At 41.5% G+C, this 17326-nt stretch overlaps 1 protein-coding gene across 5 annotated transcripts in view; it reads left to right on the top strand.

Annotated features, from left to right (window-relative positions):
• Positions 1-17326, top strand: part of LRRC8D (leucine rich repeat containing 8 VRAC subunit D) — a 110391-nt gene that overhangs the window by 13396 nt on the left and 79669 nt on the right. For 4 of the 5 annotated variants that reach the window (XM_081055000.1, XM_081055003.1, XM_081055001.1 and 1 more), the window contains one exon: positions 10474-10621. The gene's annotated coding sequence lies outside the window, so the exon portion shown is untranslated. Of the gene's footprint in view, positions 1-8412; positions 8619-10473; positions 10622-17326 lie in introns of those variants that run through there. The other variant, XM_081055004.1, reaches the window with a different exon arrangement.

The following is a 17326-nucleotide window of genomic DNA, read 5'->3' as shown; positions in this document are numbered from 1 at the left end:
AGTTTCAGCTCCTCTCCCTGGCTGGATGCCCCTGTGCAGTCCACGCCCTCAGAGCCGTGTTATCTGCCTGCTAGTGCTTCTGTCTTTAGTTGTATCTGCTCTTCAGGGGAAAATCCTTCCATCGTGTAAGTATCATTTGTTGTACACATGCCCTGTTTCAAAGGGAAGAGAGGTGCTATCTTAGCAGACCTCTATTGCTAGCTCAGTCTGGACTCGTCGCTTGAGAGGGGATTTTTAAAAGCATTTTTCTCTTAATCATCCCACATATAGCACATTGTTCCTGGAATTTCAACATTTTCTGGGAAGGAAACCTTTTGATTCATCAGCAGGTTTTATTCCAGTCCTTAGGACGGTCATCGCTGTGTGACTTGAACCACGTCTTTCTCTGCTGGTGTCACGTTAAACATTTTTAGCACTTTGGCTGATTTCAGAATTAAAAAATACATTTTAAAAATGTGCCCCCACATTCGTTTAATGCAATAAGAGTCTTTGTGTTTTCTCATTATGGAAGCTGGTTTGTAGTTACTGAGAGAATGGGTACAGATTTGCTGGCACTGTTGCTGGGAAGAATGAAAATTCTTCAAATTCCACTGTTTGTTCTAGGGACTTTAGTCCACAGAATGGAAATCCTGGAAGATCCTATCAGGAAGTGAAACTTGTAAATAATCTTTGTGCTGATTTGGGGCATTACGGATTAACAAATTGTACAAGAAGTCTTCTTTACCTATTAATAAAATATTAGGTTGGTGCAAAAGGGATTGCGGGTTTTGCGATTATTTTTAACCTTTTAAACCTCAATTACTTTGCACCAACCTAATACACTTAAAGAACACAATCGTAGAGACTATTCTGGAAGTGATAATAGGAAACACTTATGTAGTACTCACACGTGCCTGGCACTGTTTGGGGCACTTTATATGTATTAGCTCATTTACTCCTCCCAACAGCTCATTTTGTAGCAGAGGAAATTGAGGCCCTGTTCCCCAGTCTGGCCGCACTTTCCCAATTACCGTGAGCGGCCAAGGACCTCAGGCTACACAGCGAGAAGCGGCAGAGCTGTGATTTGAACCCAAGTAGCTGTGGCCTTAGGAGCTGTGCTTTTGAGGACTGTATAATTGCATCTGTACTCTCTTACAGCAAGGGTCATTGCTTTAGAAACTACTTTTACTTTCCACACGACCCCAGCTTTAAACTTAGGATCGAGGTTTGATTTTAAAAACTGAAGAAAATTATTCTCCTTTCTTCCTATCTCCTCCCCAAATGAAACGGACAAGCAAAATTGTCAGGAGACAATTTACATCTAGGAACAGAAAGCTGACAGACCTTTCTGGAACACAGCACTAAAATACCAGGCTGATCATTCTCAGGGCTGCAGTTGGGGCCTTGTTGCTGTGACAGCCGTCACTCTTGGCACCAGAATTGTTTTTAAGAGCACAGAAACCTTTACCTTTACAACTAGTGGATTTGCTGAGCTGCTGAAAACGTTTTTAAACTTGCTTTTCACAATTACGATAGGGCCATGGGAAGGACCAAAGATTTGGAGCTTAGAGGCCTTGAGTTCTGGTCCGGGCACGCTCTTCTACGGACTGTGACCTCGGATTTCTCAAGACTTGGGTTTCATCCCCTGCAAATGGAGGAAGGGCTAATAACGGCAACATGATTGGTTTGGTGAGGAGAAGAAATGATTCTGTATAACAGTATTTTACTAACACCGGTAGCCATGCTTATTAGTCAGTGAGTGGACCAGCATGTCCTGTGTGAGCCTTGGAAGTCATTTTCCATGGATGAGTGGGTGAGGTGGATGCTTGAGGGGTTGGGAAGGTTTGCGTTGATCTGAACGTAACTTTCCTGCTCTCTCTTTACCTGTATTACAGTGGGGACGATGGTGTGGGTGGCGACTCATTCTCTGGCCCAAACTCCTTCTCCTTGGTTTTTCCCCCTCCTACTTTGGGCTCCCCTCCAGTTTGCCAACAAAGTGCTGTTTGTTGTGAGGGTGAAGCAGGCAATTCTCTGGGCAGCGACACTGTGGCTGCAGGCAGTTACTGTACGTAGGGCAAAGCTGAAAAGCTAGGCTGGAGGAGGAGGGACGCCAACGGGGCTTGTTCCTTAGGATTTTGTGCTTTGATTTTTGAAGGAAAGAAAGGGGAGTAAGAGATGACTTCTCAATAGAAATATTATGAAAGGCCCTTCATAACAGAACAAAATTGGGAAGGAGAAAGGACTTTAAGAAATCAGTGCTTATTACTTTGAAAGCAAATGCTTCTTCTCTCTATCTCTTTCTCTCTCTCCCTCTCTCAAATGCCTTTTGAGCACTTACCATGTCTGCAATGTATTCTAGGAAGCTAGGAAACAAAAGTTAATAACAACAGCTGTCATTTTGGTGCATGTTAGGTGGTCTGCATTGGGCCAGACACTTCTTGTGTTGTGTCCTCACAACAGTCATGAGGGTAGGTTTCATTTTGGGGGGATTATAAAAGGATTCTAAATCAAGGATTATAAAATTGGGGCTCAGAGTGTTCAAATACCTACCAAGAGTTACAGCACTAGTAAGTAACTGGAAAAACTAAAGTTTGAACCTAGTTCTGTATGGAAGATGAGTAAGAAAGCCCCTGCTTTTGGGGGGAGAATAGCAGGTAAACAACTTAGTATAATTCAGTGCACCATGCAGTATACTCTGTCATTCCTGCACGAGCTGAAACTTTTGGGCATTTGCTCAGAGGAAGGGAGAGACTGATTTTGACTAGAAGGATCAAAGACTGTTTCACAAAGAAAAGTAACTTGAACAAGGCCTTGAACGAGGAAAAAGATGGCAACTGGAAGCGAAAGGGTGAGAGAGGTGAGGGAACAATAGGGCAGGAAAGTATGGAGACATAAAAGAAGTATGTGCTGTGTTTGGGAAATAGTGCTGTGACAGAGTGAGGTTTGTGGGAGGCAAGGAAGGCAGAAAAGTAGTTTGGGACAGACTGCAGAGGGCCTGGAGTGTCCTGCTAAGGAATTTGGACTTCATTCCATTGCCTTTGAAGGTTATCCCATTAAAGATTCTTGACAAGGGAAATCATTTGCTCTAGTCTCTGACTTGAGCAGTTTTGGTGGTAGTAAAAAAGGGAGTAGAATGTCTGCAACGGAGATTCCTCAACTGAGCTGCACCTTCGAGTCACATGGGAGTTGGTTAAATGTACAGATTCTGAGAACAGCCCCCCTACACACACACTCCAGTGAAGCTGATGCTGTAGATCTGGGGTGGGGCCTGAGAAACAGTGTTCACCAGTCCCTGCAGGTGATTCTGAGCACAACCAGAAGAGGGCATAGGTCCTGTAGGCATTAGGGCACTGGGGCCAGGGATCCGGGCTGAGGCTAATTCTGGGTTTGCCATTGTGTGGATGCTTTTTAAACCATGGAAGGGGGCCAGTAATCAAATCTTGGGGAAGGAGCTGTCTGTCTGTGGTTTTCTTTTTATTCTCTATACATACTTAATAATAACCTTAGAGCGTTGTCATTTTTATATTCATAGGTAGAATGTAGTGTGGCTGTAATTTTTATGCCTTTGTGCTAATTTCTCTTTTGTGTGTGTGTGTTAGAAGGAAATGGCATATGTTGGATTCCCTTGGTGACTGTGTCTTGTGACAGTTTCTTCTGTGGAGTCAGCTCAGGAGTCCACTCCTTGGGACATGGTGGCTACAGTTCTCAAGTCTCTTAGATGCTGAATGAAAGAGATGCTCACTTGTGCATTTCTTGGGACCCCGCCAGAATTTAGGTTTAGGCCGTTTTCTGAGTTCCAAATCCACTACTGATTTCTAAAATATAATTTTTGCTGGGAAGGCAAACAGCTCTACCAAGGGAGAAGCGATTTCTCAACATTAAAGAAATTAGAAATTATAATTTATGCTTAAAATAATAATGTTAGTCCAAGTTTTAGCTTTCTTCTCTCTTCCTTCTGCACTGTTCTTTATTCTGCCATGTGTTTGCAAACCATTCTCATGACCTTCTGTCTGTGCGGCATATTTGTAGTGGGGCCAGATTATACATACACCACTGACTTTTTCATCTGACCTCTAAATTCAGCCTTTGAGCCCCTTCATTTCTTTCAGTTTTGCTAACAGAGTCTTCTTGTTGAAAGGAATATTATTTCCCATGGAACTTTACTGATGGTGTGTTGGAATAATAGGATCATGCTTTTTGAAGTTCAGACCTAAGGTCCTCAAATTTTAAACATACGTAATATGCTATTGCTTGCTTTACTTAGTTTAGTCTTGGTATTTCAAGTCCAGAGGCAGTTACTACCCATTAGGCATCCTAACCCCTCCCTGAAAATTAAAGGGAGCACAAAAATGAAACTGAACTTCTCATTTTCTTCACCCCTTTGCTAATTGAACTAAATCTATTGGCTCTCCCTCATTGGCCCTTTTCACACACACACGCCCCATTAATGTTTTGTGCAAATTTGATTATAACAGTGTGAATGATTTCTGTGTTACTTTTGAATATAGGTTGAATACTGTTCCTTGTGGTTCTTCACATACTAGTAGATATAGCCAGTGTTTTTCTTGCTAGCTGCTTAACTCCTGTGTGGTTCTTGTTGCTACATAAGTTGCAGTTGATTTAACAATTCTGACTTCATGGGAAACTGTATCAAATGCTTTACCAAGATCAAAGTATGCGGGGTTCATTGCACTCCCTTCTCTTGCTGGGTCACTTGTGTTGTAGCCAGACAGTCCTGAAGCTTTGTAGTCCAGGACCCTGGTCAAGGTGAGGAAGCAGCTTTTTGTCCCGGCTTTTCCATTCTGCAAATTTCTTTTCAATATTCATTTATTCAGCAACATGTAGCAGGCTTTTCATCCTTGACTCCCTACAACCAGTGGTTACATTCTATTTGCAAAAAGGAAAGGCTTTGAGCCTTTCACTCTACTCTTCCACCATATTCTACTCTTCCACCATATTCGTGGGCCCATTCCCATGAACTTCCATGCCGGAGAAAGCAAACCCAACCCACTTGTGTCCTAGTGGTAGTAAAATGGGTTGATTAAAAGTAGACTCCGTGGCCAGCTAGGCCGAACAAGTTCTAGTTTTGCTAGCAAGTGTTACTTTGGGCAAATGACTTAACACTGGTATCTCTGTGTCTTTTTCCTGGTATATAATATGGAGGTAACGCCTACCTCATAGGGTTGTTGTCAGGAGTAATCGAATCAGTACATATAAAGTGGATGGAGTTTGTTTCATTGTTTAGTTTAAAACTTGATAATCTTTTAAAAGTTTTTGGTGTTTTTTAATTTTTTTGTAAGTGTGTTTTTCCAGCTCCAAGTCAAGTAGTTGTTTCAATCTAGTTGTGGAGGGCGCAGCTCACAGTGGCCCATGTGGGGATCGTCAGAAGTTTATAATAACATTTCTGGATTTTCCAGGCATGTTCCCTTTCATGCTGTTTGCCTTAGCCATTGTACTGCAGGCAGATGAAAAATCAAACTATTCAATTTTGCCACGTTAAATTATTCATAAATTGCCTTTCTTCATTAAGATTCCATTATAATAGATAATTGAGAAATGATATATTCAATTGACACGTGTGACTTATTCCGTATCAACTCATACATTTTGCTACTTTCAGATGTGTAATCGTACAAATGTTTATATATTTTAAAATCCTTTTTAAGAACATTTTCTTAGTAATGAATATTACATTTATTTGACTTGTTAGGACCAGTCTTTTAAAGTTGGGTTTTTAATACATTATTTTTTTTGATGGATGCCCAAAGAGAATTTAAAAATATTTTTTAAAAATAAGGAAATAGACATACCCACTACAGAAGATGAATAGACAAAACATGCCTTCCAAAGAAAAATGTGTTATAGGATAGTATTTAGTCTACACAATACACATCACAGTAAACCATCAGTAAATACCCCAAGGCTATTCCTTGCTAGCAGTCTGGGCCAAGAACATTTTGAATATTCTTAACTTGTGTACAGGTATTTGCATTTAGTCAAACTTTTGTGGCTTCTTGCTTTTTTTTTCTTCCCTTTTTATGCTCACTAAATCACAGTATGTTAGTCAGTATGGCCACTTTACATACATATATTTGCATACTAACCAAAGAATGTGGGGGGGTATTCGAAAAAATGTATTAAGGTTTTGTCCATCACAGTTTGATTGCCCAGTGGATCTTTCTTGTTTATTATTTTATAAAATAAAACTGCAGCCCAGGAGCATATTAACCTAATTTATACCAACTTACAGTGCTAGGGCTTAAAATCAGTTGGCCTGTTGCAAAATCTATGTTTATAGTTTACACTTGACAAAAATTTGGCAGGGTGATGAAGTAGCATGATGCATTTGAGAGAGAGCATTATAAGTTGTGTTTTAAAAGTGAGATTCTTCTGAGTAGAAGATGTGCAGCACAGAATAATAAATCCCCAGCCAAAATGCACCCACTCATTTCTCTTCAATTAAAAGGAGGAAGAACAAACCCAGTGTGAGTTTTAGCTCCATTACCTACTGCTTTGTGAAAATGACTTAACATCTGTGAGCTCCTCTGCTTCTTCTCACACACAGAGAATGACTCCTCCCTGTAAAGGCAGTGCTGAGAATTCAGTGAGGCAGGGCATGGGAGGGTTCTATGTAAATGTTACCAGTTCTGGGCAGCGTGGGTGAGTTGGTATGTGTGTTTGGACGCTGAGGGAACTGAGGCACATGGTACTTAGGGGAACCACCCTGGCCTTGTGTTTCTGCCTTGTATCTGGGTCTTCCAAGTCCTGTTGTGGGCACTGTCGGTGGTGCTTTCCTTCTCAACTTGCTCAAAATCAAGAAATTATGTGCCCAGAAGGGAGCCGGAACCATCTCGCAGGCAGATTTAAAAAAGAAAAAATGATTTGCACCCCCTTGCTACTTTTTTTGCTGTGGGAAATGACACTGGCTCCTTGAAGATGCCTAATAAACCTTTGTGGGCAAATGCCAGTCAAGCCAGCCAGTTGGCTCTGAGGACATCTTCCTTGAAATCCATGGCCCAGGTTTTGCAGAGGCTGGCAGGTGAGTGCGAGTGCCAGAGACCTTCTTCCCAGAAAAGCCTGTTGCATGTGCTACCCTGGACGTGAAGACAGAGACGGGACACTGATGTGAAGGCTGCTGGTACCGGCAAGCAGTCTCTTAGGTGGCCAGACACTTTGTCATGTTTCATTTTCTTGTTTGCAAAATCCAGCTGTAACAAATGACCAAGAATCCTCACACAGAGAAATCTTATGGCCAACCTTTTTAACCACCAAGGTCAGGTCTTTCCGAGGTGAAGAAAGATAAGCAGCGCATCATTTTGGATATGAATTTATCATTTCTTCCTCCACACCCAGTAGTCCTCTGAAAAGTGAGCTTGTTTCACTTCATTTAGGGCCTCTCAAATGGCTCTGACAATGTTGCTGTCTTCATCCAGGGACTGTGGTACTTACGGAATGGAGACTTTCAAAATGAACCTCCAGTATTCTTCCAAAATCAACGTTATCTTTTGTATTATTTGTGCCTACCTGGGAGCATATTTTTTCTCTTCTTATGAGGTTGTGATATATATACATATATGTATATATATGTATATATACATACACATACATACATACGTATACATATATACACGTGTGTGTATACATATATATGTGTGTATATATACATACATACATATATATATATATATATATATATATATATATATATATATATATATTCCGCTCAATAGTGGTAAGGCAGAAACACTTCCCCACGAAACACAGAAGGGGCAGTAGAATAGCTGAGCCATGGGAAAGTACTATATGATCCTTAGGCCTCGTGGTTGTTAGGAAACATGTCGATAACTGATGCAATGTTAGGAGTTTCTATTATCCTGACTATAAATTTTGGGATCCATACAGGTTAATTTCAGCATGTTTCCTTTGCTTTTTCTTAAGAATTTCATTTATCGTCAGAGGTTTTCCTTCTAGGCTCTTGGAGTTATAATGAGTAACAGAAACGAAGGCAGGAATACCAAAAGGTATTTTAAAATAGAGTTGAATTTTTTTTTTTAAACATAGACAGTAATTATTGACAGCGTTTTTTAAATGAGAAGTGAGAGAGAGAGGAGAGAGAGAAGTTTTGAGCCTGAATGCCCTTCTTTCTGCTTTCCTCCCGCCTGGTACTTTGTGGAAACGAAACGGCAGTGCTTTGAGAAGAAGCATTAAGTTTGTGAAAAGAGATGGAGAGTTGAAAGGTCCAGGGAGTGCGAGAAGGAAGAGGTGGCAACAGAGGCAGAGCTGGACCCTAAAAGGATGCTAAGAGCCCTCAGGAAGTGTTTAGTGAGAAGCCCTCCTTAGCTCGCGTGTCTGAAGGGTGGGAATGCATCTCGGCCCCTCCCAGCCGTTGCTGTCACTCTTGAACTGCCCTTGCCTTTCACCTTCATGCTCTAGGACTCCAGAGTCTGTGCTGCTTCGGGAGGTGATGGGGAAGGGCCAGTGAGCTGCAGTTCATCTGGACACAAGACAAAAGCACTCTCTCCTTCACTTTCTCTGCACGTGTCTGGAGTCTCACTGTTGCCACGATTTTTAACCACCTTTTAATATGTGCTCTGTGTCTTGGCTTGCCAGGAGGCCACTAGCGGCATGCTATTTGACAGGTGAGTGTGGACTGAGTGCTAAAGGAGAAGGAAGCGTAAAATGAGAAACTTAAACAGTTTCAGTAAAAGTTGAGGCTATGCATGCCTTTTTTTTTTTCTGCCTTCTTAAAAAGGTCCGGTTAAAGAAAAAGAATTCAAGAAACAAATATTAGTCAGCTGATTAGAGTCTGAACCGGACAGACTTTGTACCTTGGCATATGAGTGGCTATCCTAGAACCTTTTGAACTTTTGCCACTGAGTAGTTCTGAAAGGGCTGACAGAGCCAGTGGTAGATAATGGGAAAGAGCACAGTGTCCTCCACTCGGGTGATCAAGGTACATAGTATTCAGGTGGGTAAGGAACCTGGCTCATTCTACACAGCGATAGCATGTAAATTGCAGGATCATTCTGAGAGGAAGGAATGGATGCCAGGTGGTCTTGATTTTCCTCCCAGAATTCACGGTGGTTTTGAGAATTAGCAGAGTGTAGGGGAAATGGCCCAGATTTTATACTTAGGCAAGACCTGTTATTCAGCTCTCCATTTGACCACTTTCTAGCTGAGACATTGATCGGGACAGTTACTGAACTTCTCTGACCCTATTTCCTCAACTGGGAATATGAGACGAGGACTTTTGCAGATCTGTTGGGAAATGTTAAGACTACGAGGCGATTTAAACGCGATGCCATCCAGCACGGAGTAGGAATGTAATATCCACCCATGTCTTTCTACTTCAGTCACAATTTAGCTTTTTTTTTTTTATGTAGCATAATCATCCTTTATAGTCCATTCTCCATGCTGACTTTTGAGACATGAATAACTTATTGAAGTCATCAGCTTGATGATAAAAGGAACTGTTTATCAGAGACAGCCTGTAAGTGCCTTGTAACCTGATAGACATGTGTGCAAAGGTAGGCAGGGTACACATGAAGCTGTCCACATTGGGAAGCTTAGCTCAGAAACAGAGCGCTGAATACATGTGCAAACTCCTAGAGCTGGCACACTCTGTATGTGGCAGATTCTTAAACCTTCTGTTCACAATTTTTGTTAAACGACTGTTAAGTTCACCTAAGTCAAAGGGTAACAAAATGCACATAAACCCAGACATGTGGAACTACCCGCTGATTCATATGCACAGAGAAATACTTAATTGTTTTCTGGAACAGTGCACTATAAGATTATCTTTTGAGTGGAATTGGTATATGTAAAAGTTGGGACAGAGAGGGTGAGGATCACAGTAGAGAGGGATCCCAGGAACCTGGAATACTCCCCCCCTACCCCCCCAGTTCTTGGCAGCCGTGTGTACACACTCTTGAGTCAGCCAGACGCAAGACAAGTAATTTCCCATCCTGAAGCTCTTCACACTGCGCGGCTGGAGGGGATAATACTGGGATGTGGCTGTGAACTTTTAAATTGTGCATAAATCCACCCTCCACTCCCCTGGAAAGGCTCAGTCTTGTCTTTCCACCTTCCCCAAGGCGGTTTTGTTCAGGGGCGGGGTGGGGAGTGGAAAAAGGGAAAACGAAGGCAGCCTGCACTCGGGGCGCCTTGGAGGAAGCCTCTAGTCCAAGGACTTAGGTACATGTGGGGAGGGGAGACCTCGGCGGGGGCTGGAAACGGAAGGGCTGCGAGCGTGCTGGGTTGGCTGCAAGGCCGCCGGCAGGGGGAGGCCGGGCCCTGGGGAGCCAGCTCGCGGGTCGCGGGGCGGCGGGCCCCCACCCGTGGGGGGAGCGCCTGGTGCAGACCATGGCGAGGAGGGCGGCGGCTGTGCGCCCCGCAGCCCCCTGGCCCGCCCTCGCGGCCGGTCTGCGTCCCTCCTTCCACTCTGCCAACACTCGGGTCTCTCTCGCTCTTTCTCGCCCCTGTGTTTTAAAACAGGAAGTACACGGCTGTCTGTAACGTGCTGCCGGGTCCCAGGATGGAGGAGTGAAGTCTCCGTGTCGCAACCGGTTCCAGCCTGTGGAGCCCACCGGAAGCCTTGTCCCCGGAGAGCGCCCTGAGGGAGCGGGGTGGCTGCCTGGTCCAGGTACGTGGGGCCGGGTCGGGGGGCCCGTGGGGCCGGGCGCCGGGCTGTCACTGGCCACAGCCCCGGGCGCGCCCTCCAGCTCCGCGCTGCAGCCCGACTCGCGTGCGTTTTCCTGCTGGCGTCCCACGTCCTGTCTTCTCCCCCCAAGGGTCTCTGGCAGACTGTTGCTGCGCCGCGCAGGGGGCTGCACCCGGGTGGGACCTGCCCGAGCCTCCCCCCGGGAGGCAGCTCTCCAGGCCGGCTGCCCTGCCCGCGCCCGGGAAGCCTCCGGGAGTCCCCAGCTGTCCTCCCCACCCGCGCCCCCGCCTCCTCCCGCTGCCTGAAGCAGTGGCTCTTTGTTCCTCACTCGCTGGCCTGGGGTTATCTACATAAATGTTCTGGGAGGCTTGGGTGTAATTAAGTGTGGTGTGAGTGTGCAAGGTGGGGATCTAGGGAGAGGAGGAACGTGGGTTGTGGGTGAGGTGTAAGGTGGAAAGGAGAGCAAGAGTCTTGGCGTCCAGGCTCAGGAGTCCCACCTCTTTTTGAGCCGGTGAAGCCGAGGAGCCCCGCGCTTTGCTTTCTATTTTGGGAGAGCCAGGCCCTCAGGAACTGAGGGAATTAGTGATGCAGACACACACGGGAAAGGTAATGATGAGGGGCAGCTAGGTCTGAGGTGTTTAGTCTGGTGTCTGGCTTGTTAACTCCAGTGGTGGTTTCTTAGCCAGGCTCGCTGGCTGAGACAGAGGCTACTTTTAAAGGTAGGAGCCAGACATCTTTATTTGTTCCATTCCACTTCTCATCAGGGTAAAATTGAGAGTAACTTTTGTAAAATTCACTAGGTAGATTATAATTTCTTATCTTGCTCCATCTCCGATGGTCATAGGTGGAGAACAAACACTCTAGAAAAGGCTGGTTTTATGCACAGACTGTTTGCTACTTTTCCTTGGCAGCTCCTCTCTCTGCAGACTCAGCCAGACTGACTTCTCCCCCAGTGAAAGCTGGGCCTTGTTTCCCCACCTGTATTTATCTACCTGGTGAAACGCCAGTCTTATGGAGGGACACTGAGGAAGGTGGGATGGCTGAGAAGAACCAGTTTGATGAGAAGATTATATGGCCTGAAGTTAAATGTTTGAACAAGGCTAACCCCAGTAGCATCTTCATACGCTGTTCTGGAGGATGGGACATAACCAGATGACTAGACGGAAGGAAAGTGAGATTCTGCAAAGAAGGGTCTCTTTCTGGAGTATGAAGGGAAGTGTTTAATCACAGTATTACATACACTTAGCTCCTTCAACTTATTGGGTGGCCAGGCTTTCTCAGGAAGCAGGGTTAGCTGTAGAATTTAAATTCATGATGTCGAATGCTGACTATACTATTCTAACTTGAAAACTTTATAATAAAACACATTTACTACATAATTAATTTTGGCTTTGAAAGGAACATCTTTTGTAGTCAGTCAGGTAGCCCCGGGGAATTTGTACTGCTTCCTCCCTTTTTTTTTTGTTCCTTCTTTCTGTCAGCTGTATGGAGGTAATTTGAATGATAAGACCCCATTATTCCAACAGTCCTTCGAACTTTAATCCCTTTAAAAAATGCAGTTGCTTTGAGCATTTGTGATAATATCAATAATTGGCATAATTGTGTTCGCAGGAAGTCGCCAAGAAATACTATGAGACCTGAGCAATTAATTTCATCTCTTTCTAGATAGATAGACATAGGCTTCTTAAATTGGAATTTAATTGTGAAATGTCTGGGTTTATGCCTCTTTTCTTGCCAAATAGAACGTGAGATTAAAAGTGAAAACCAGTCCTTTAGAGAGACTTTTGAAAGACTTGGATAGCCATAGTATTTTGCCTCTGTTTCTATACTGAAGTATACACCTAGCCCTCTGGTTCGTTTCTTTGAGCACTTTCTTCAGCATCTGTCCTTCTGCTTCAAGATAAAATAGACTAGCCTTTGTGACTGACCCCCCAAACCTGGTCTCTATTTAGGAACAGGATTTACTCCCATCCTTACGGAATGTAATAATAAATAACAACTCAGGAATAATAATAACTGCCCTTAGATCCTTATTTTGTGTTTCAGAGCACATTTTCTATAGCTCATTTATAATGTGTTAACTCCTTTTAACAGTCTGGTGAAATAGGATTCGTTTACTCCATTTTACCAAGAAAGGCAGCTGAGGTTGATAAAATTTGACTTGTCAGTGGTCATACTAGTAAATGGAGATGCTGGGGCTTGAACAAGAGTCTTTTGATTTGTAATCCTTGGCTCTTTTGTAATCTGGAAAGTTGCTGCCTAAGGAAGAGATGGCAGTGCTGATTTAGGTGGTCCTTAGCTATTCCAAAAGACAGATTAGCCTTACCTAAATCTCCAGATCTTTTTCCACTCCTCTCCACCCAGAACTCATGGTGTGTTTTTTTTTTTGTTTCGCTTCTCCCATGTTTGACATTTACACTTTCTCTGTGTTACTGATTAGATTTAGCTATGTTTGCATCAATGTGATTTTTTTTTTTTTCTGCTGACAAAATTCTAATGGCATATTTTAATTTACAGGTATTTTTGTTGGGCCTTAGTGAACAGTATCTGAGTGACCAGTAGTGGCCCATGCAGGGATCAAATCAGCAACCTTGGTATTATTAGCACCATGCTCTAACCAACTGAGCTAACCAGCCACCCCATAGCATATTTTAAACAACACTTCTGGTCTACCCCTAGGGCAGCTTATGTCTCAGAAAAGAAATCATAAATTAATAAACAATGTGTATGACACTCCCCCACAATCCCTATCATATATACCATACCACCACCATACATAGTTTCTCAATTCCCCCACCTTAGTTCTGGATAACCCACTTACAAACTGATATTACAGAAAGACATGAGCAAACCCATCTACACTTTAAATTGCATATTAAATATTTTGTAATTTTCCTCAGATAGAAATAATTTTACTTTTCTTATCTTTGCAGTGCTTAAAGTTGCAGTTCCCTTTAGATATGTTGCATTGAGAAGAATATAAGTTAAAATTTGGGGTACATTTTCACTGGACTAGAAAATGCTGGATAAAAATCTTTATTTTCTCTTCAACAATCGGAGTATCTATAGTAATCTATAACTTCCCCTCTATAGAATTGTGTCAAAGCATCAGGAGAAGAAGGAGAAGGTAGAGGGGATGTAAAATAAAGTGAGCAATTTTTCTTTTATGAGTAAGGAATGAAATGATGTATATTTTCTTCATACACGTGCACTGCCATTTCTGTCTGTTTTGGACAGTTACAATAGCTTGAGAACTAAGAATGAAAGGGTAACTAGCTTTGATGTTAAATGCCAAGGAAAAGTTTATGGCCGAGAGAGGACTAGGAATGGAGATAAATGTGTGTGAAGATTTCCACTTTATCAAAACCCTCTCTCTTTTTCCTTCATGTCTATTATAAAATAGAAATTATCTTCAAATGTAAATTGTATACTTTAAAGCATTGGTTGTCACCCCTTACAAAAATCGGGAAGTTTTTATCTAATGCTCAAAAGATTTTAGAGATTTTGGTTTCTTTAGAATTTTACTTATTTCTGATGATTACTAATATTTAGTAACAAATTGACTATTTAATGTCATTCAACTGAATATATAGTGTAAGTTATGACCACAGCATCTTCCTGTGTTTGTAAAATAGTGTATGTATGTATGTGTGAGACAGGGATTTGGTCTACAGACTTCTACCAGGACACTGAAGCCCACAGGTTGGAAATCAGGAGGAAAGTAAAACAACTGTTCCAGGCTGAAAGTACTGAAATGGTGATGTAAAATGTACAGTGTGTTTGCCATCAGGTTATAAAAATTCTCAGGTGGAATATTTCCTCTTTCTTACACCTTAAACACGTGATGTGTAAAGTCCTGACTTTGGATCTGCTTTGGTTTCCGGGTTAACTATTTTTCCTGATCAGCATGGAGGTCTTGCAGTTACTCACTCATGGATAACTGGATTTCTTCTCAGCATTTTCCCTACAGTACTTCTGTGAATATCCCTTCCTTATATTTATAGAGTCAGGACTCTGACACCAGTTGCAGAATCACCACTGTCAGAACTACCACCAGCAGCAGCTTTATATTCATTTCCCAGAAGCTAAAAGAGGCTTCCTGACCTTAACTTTTACAGTTTTCATAAATATATGAAAGGATGAATATTATTTATCCGTGTTCTATAGTGGAAAAAACTGACATGTAAGTTCATATTGAATCAATCTCTGGTTTCTGTGCCTGTGCTGTGGCTTGGGTATTCTGTTTAGGACGGGTTGGGCAGGGCACCAAAATCTATTAGGATTCGTGCATGATGTTCTTTTTTCCGGTTAAAAAAGAAGTCACTTCCTACTACCTATTGGACACCTCAGATGTGCAAGGCACTTTACATGGAGTATCTCTAATCCTCCTGGTGTTTTTCAGGGTGGGTAATATCCCCATTTTCTAGGTGATAAAACTAAGGCAGAGATTGTAACTTTTTTGTCATGGTTGTGTTTTATTTTTTAAAAATCTGTTTATTTTTGTTTTTCAATTACAGTTTATTTATAATATTCTGTTAGTTTCAGGTGTGCAACGTAGTGATTAGACATATATGTAACTTACAAAGTAATGACCCTGGTAAGGAGTTTGTAACTTACCCAAGTCACGTGGACCTGGATCCAGGTTTGTCAGGCCCCACACTGAAACCTTACCCTCATTACATCTACTTCTTTCTCTGTACTTAACCTCACCTATGAAGAGAAACGATAAAACTGACTAAACTGATAAAAAATGACTAAACATTTTGTTTAGTCTTACCTACCTTTCAGCAAAGGTTCGGTTAAAACTGTAGAGAATATGCAGACTTGAGGAACATGATGGAGTCTATCTTTTTATAAATATTTTTGGCTTTCATGTGATATATATTCATTTTTTCCTAAAGAGCCTAGTTATAATATAATTGAATCCATTGATGAGAGCTTCTTCAGGCAATATTGTCCAAAGCAGTATTGCTGGGTCTTAGGATATAATCATACGAATATTTTTACTAGGAACTGCACAGTGTTGTCAGATGTATATGTCCGCCAATAATACTACATGATGATTCCTTTTTTTAAGTAACAAATTCCCTGATTTTTGCACATCTGATAGATATTAATTGTGCCTCATAGTTTAATTTTGCCCTTTTTTGATTACAAGTGAGGTTGAGCATCTTCTCATTTACTTAATTTCCCCTCTCTGTGAATTGGGTCTCTTGCCTTTTTCTTGTAAGAAGTTCCTTAAAAGAGTTTTTATAGAGTTCCTTGTTATATAGAAATTAACCTCTTGTTAGCTTTAGACACTGTGAATATTTTCTCCCAGTATGTCACTTGCCTGATAACTTTGCCTATGATGCTTTTCATTAATAACAACAACAATCTTTAATTTTAATGTGTTGAACCCACCAATTTTTTTACTGTTATTGTGGTCTTAAGCATTTTGAGTCATCTAAGGAGTGCTTTTCTGTTCTGGACTCACAATATAGTCTCTCTTCACTTTATTTTATAGGTTTTTAAAAACTATTTAAAAGTATTAAAACTATTTAAAAACTATTTGGGTTTTTAAAACTATTTGGAATGGAAGATATGAGATACAAATTTGTTTTCATTTAAAACAGTGGTCATATTGAGAGCCAGTTTCACCACCATTTACCAAAGAATCCACTCTTTCTCTGCAAATTTTTGGTGCTACCTGTAGCCTAAAAGTGCATATTTATACAAATGTCCTGAGATCTCCATTTTGTTCAGGTGGCATATTTGTGTGTTCTTGGGATTGACGCATTTTAAATTATACTATGGCTTTGAAATACATCTTATCTTATTATGTGTACATTTCTATCTCTTGCTCTTATTAGCTTGATTGATACAAATATAAAAGTTCAAAAATATTTTAGGTAGATTTCTTGCCCTTGTTAACATCTGTGTTAACTTTTTACACTTGCAAATGTGTTTTTTTTTAAATGTATTCACTTCTCTGGGAACATTATTTGGTAACATAATTTTAAAATTCCTAACATCCTATTTCCTCCTCAGTTTTATCTATTATTATTGTTAGCAATTATGGCTGCCTTTCACACTTGATCATCTATGTAGGGCAGTGGGGTCTCACTTCAGGGGCTTCTCTTTCTTCTTCAGTGCTCTGCATGTGCTTATTATAGAGCTGGCATGTGCCTTCCTGGTACGGCTTTTGAATGAATGTTTTATGAGGTGCGATGCTGTAATACATGGCTGAATACCCTTGAAAGCCTGTTAATTATAGATATCTCTTTATTAATGGGAAAACATTGCCAGTTTCAGCTTGGATTCTCCAAGTTTACTTTTCTCCACTCTGTTCTCAGTTCACTGGGTCTCATTTCTCCTCCAGTTTCCAATTTATGTCACACTGAATGCTAGGTCACTTTATTTGGTCAGTGTGCATTTACATGCCTGTGCAAAATACAGTGTACTTTTTCCTTAGTTTATGAAATGGAATGAAACCATGTAGTACATAATGTGGCTTGCTATTATAAATAAATTTGAAATTATTGTGGGGGACAATCTGTGGTCTTAAGATCGATAATTGCATGACATAGTTCATCTAAGACAAAGATGTTACCCGTACCCATCAGTTCTAGAATTATATGGTGATAAGCTGTATTTCGTTTTTCTTTTGTTTGCAGTTCTTAAGTTGCTTTATGAATATAGACAAGT

The sequence above is a fragment of the Rhinolophus hipposideros genome, assembly GCF_964194185.1.
Source record: "Rhinolophus hipposideros genome assembly, chromosome: 8".
Taxonomy (NCBI): domain Eukaryota; kingdom Metazoa; phylum Chordata; class Mammalia; order Chiroptera; family Rhinolophidae; genus Rhinolophus; species Rhinolophus hipposideros.
This window is presented reverse-complemented; position numbering and strand designations above follow the sequence as displayed.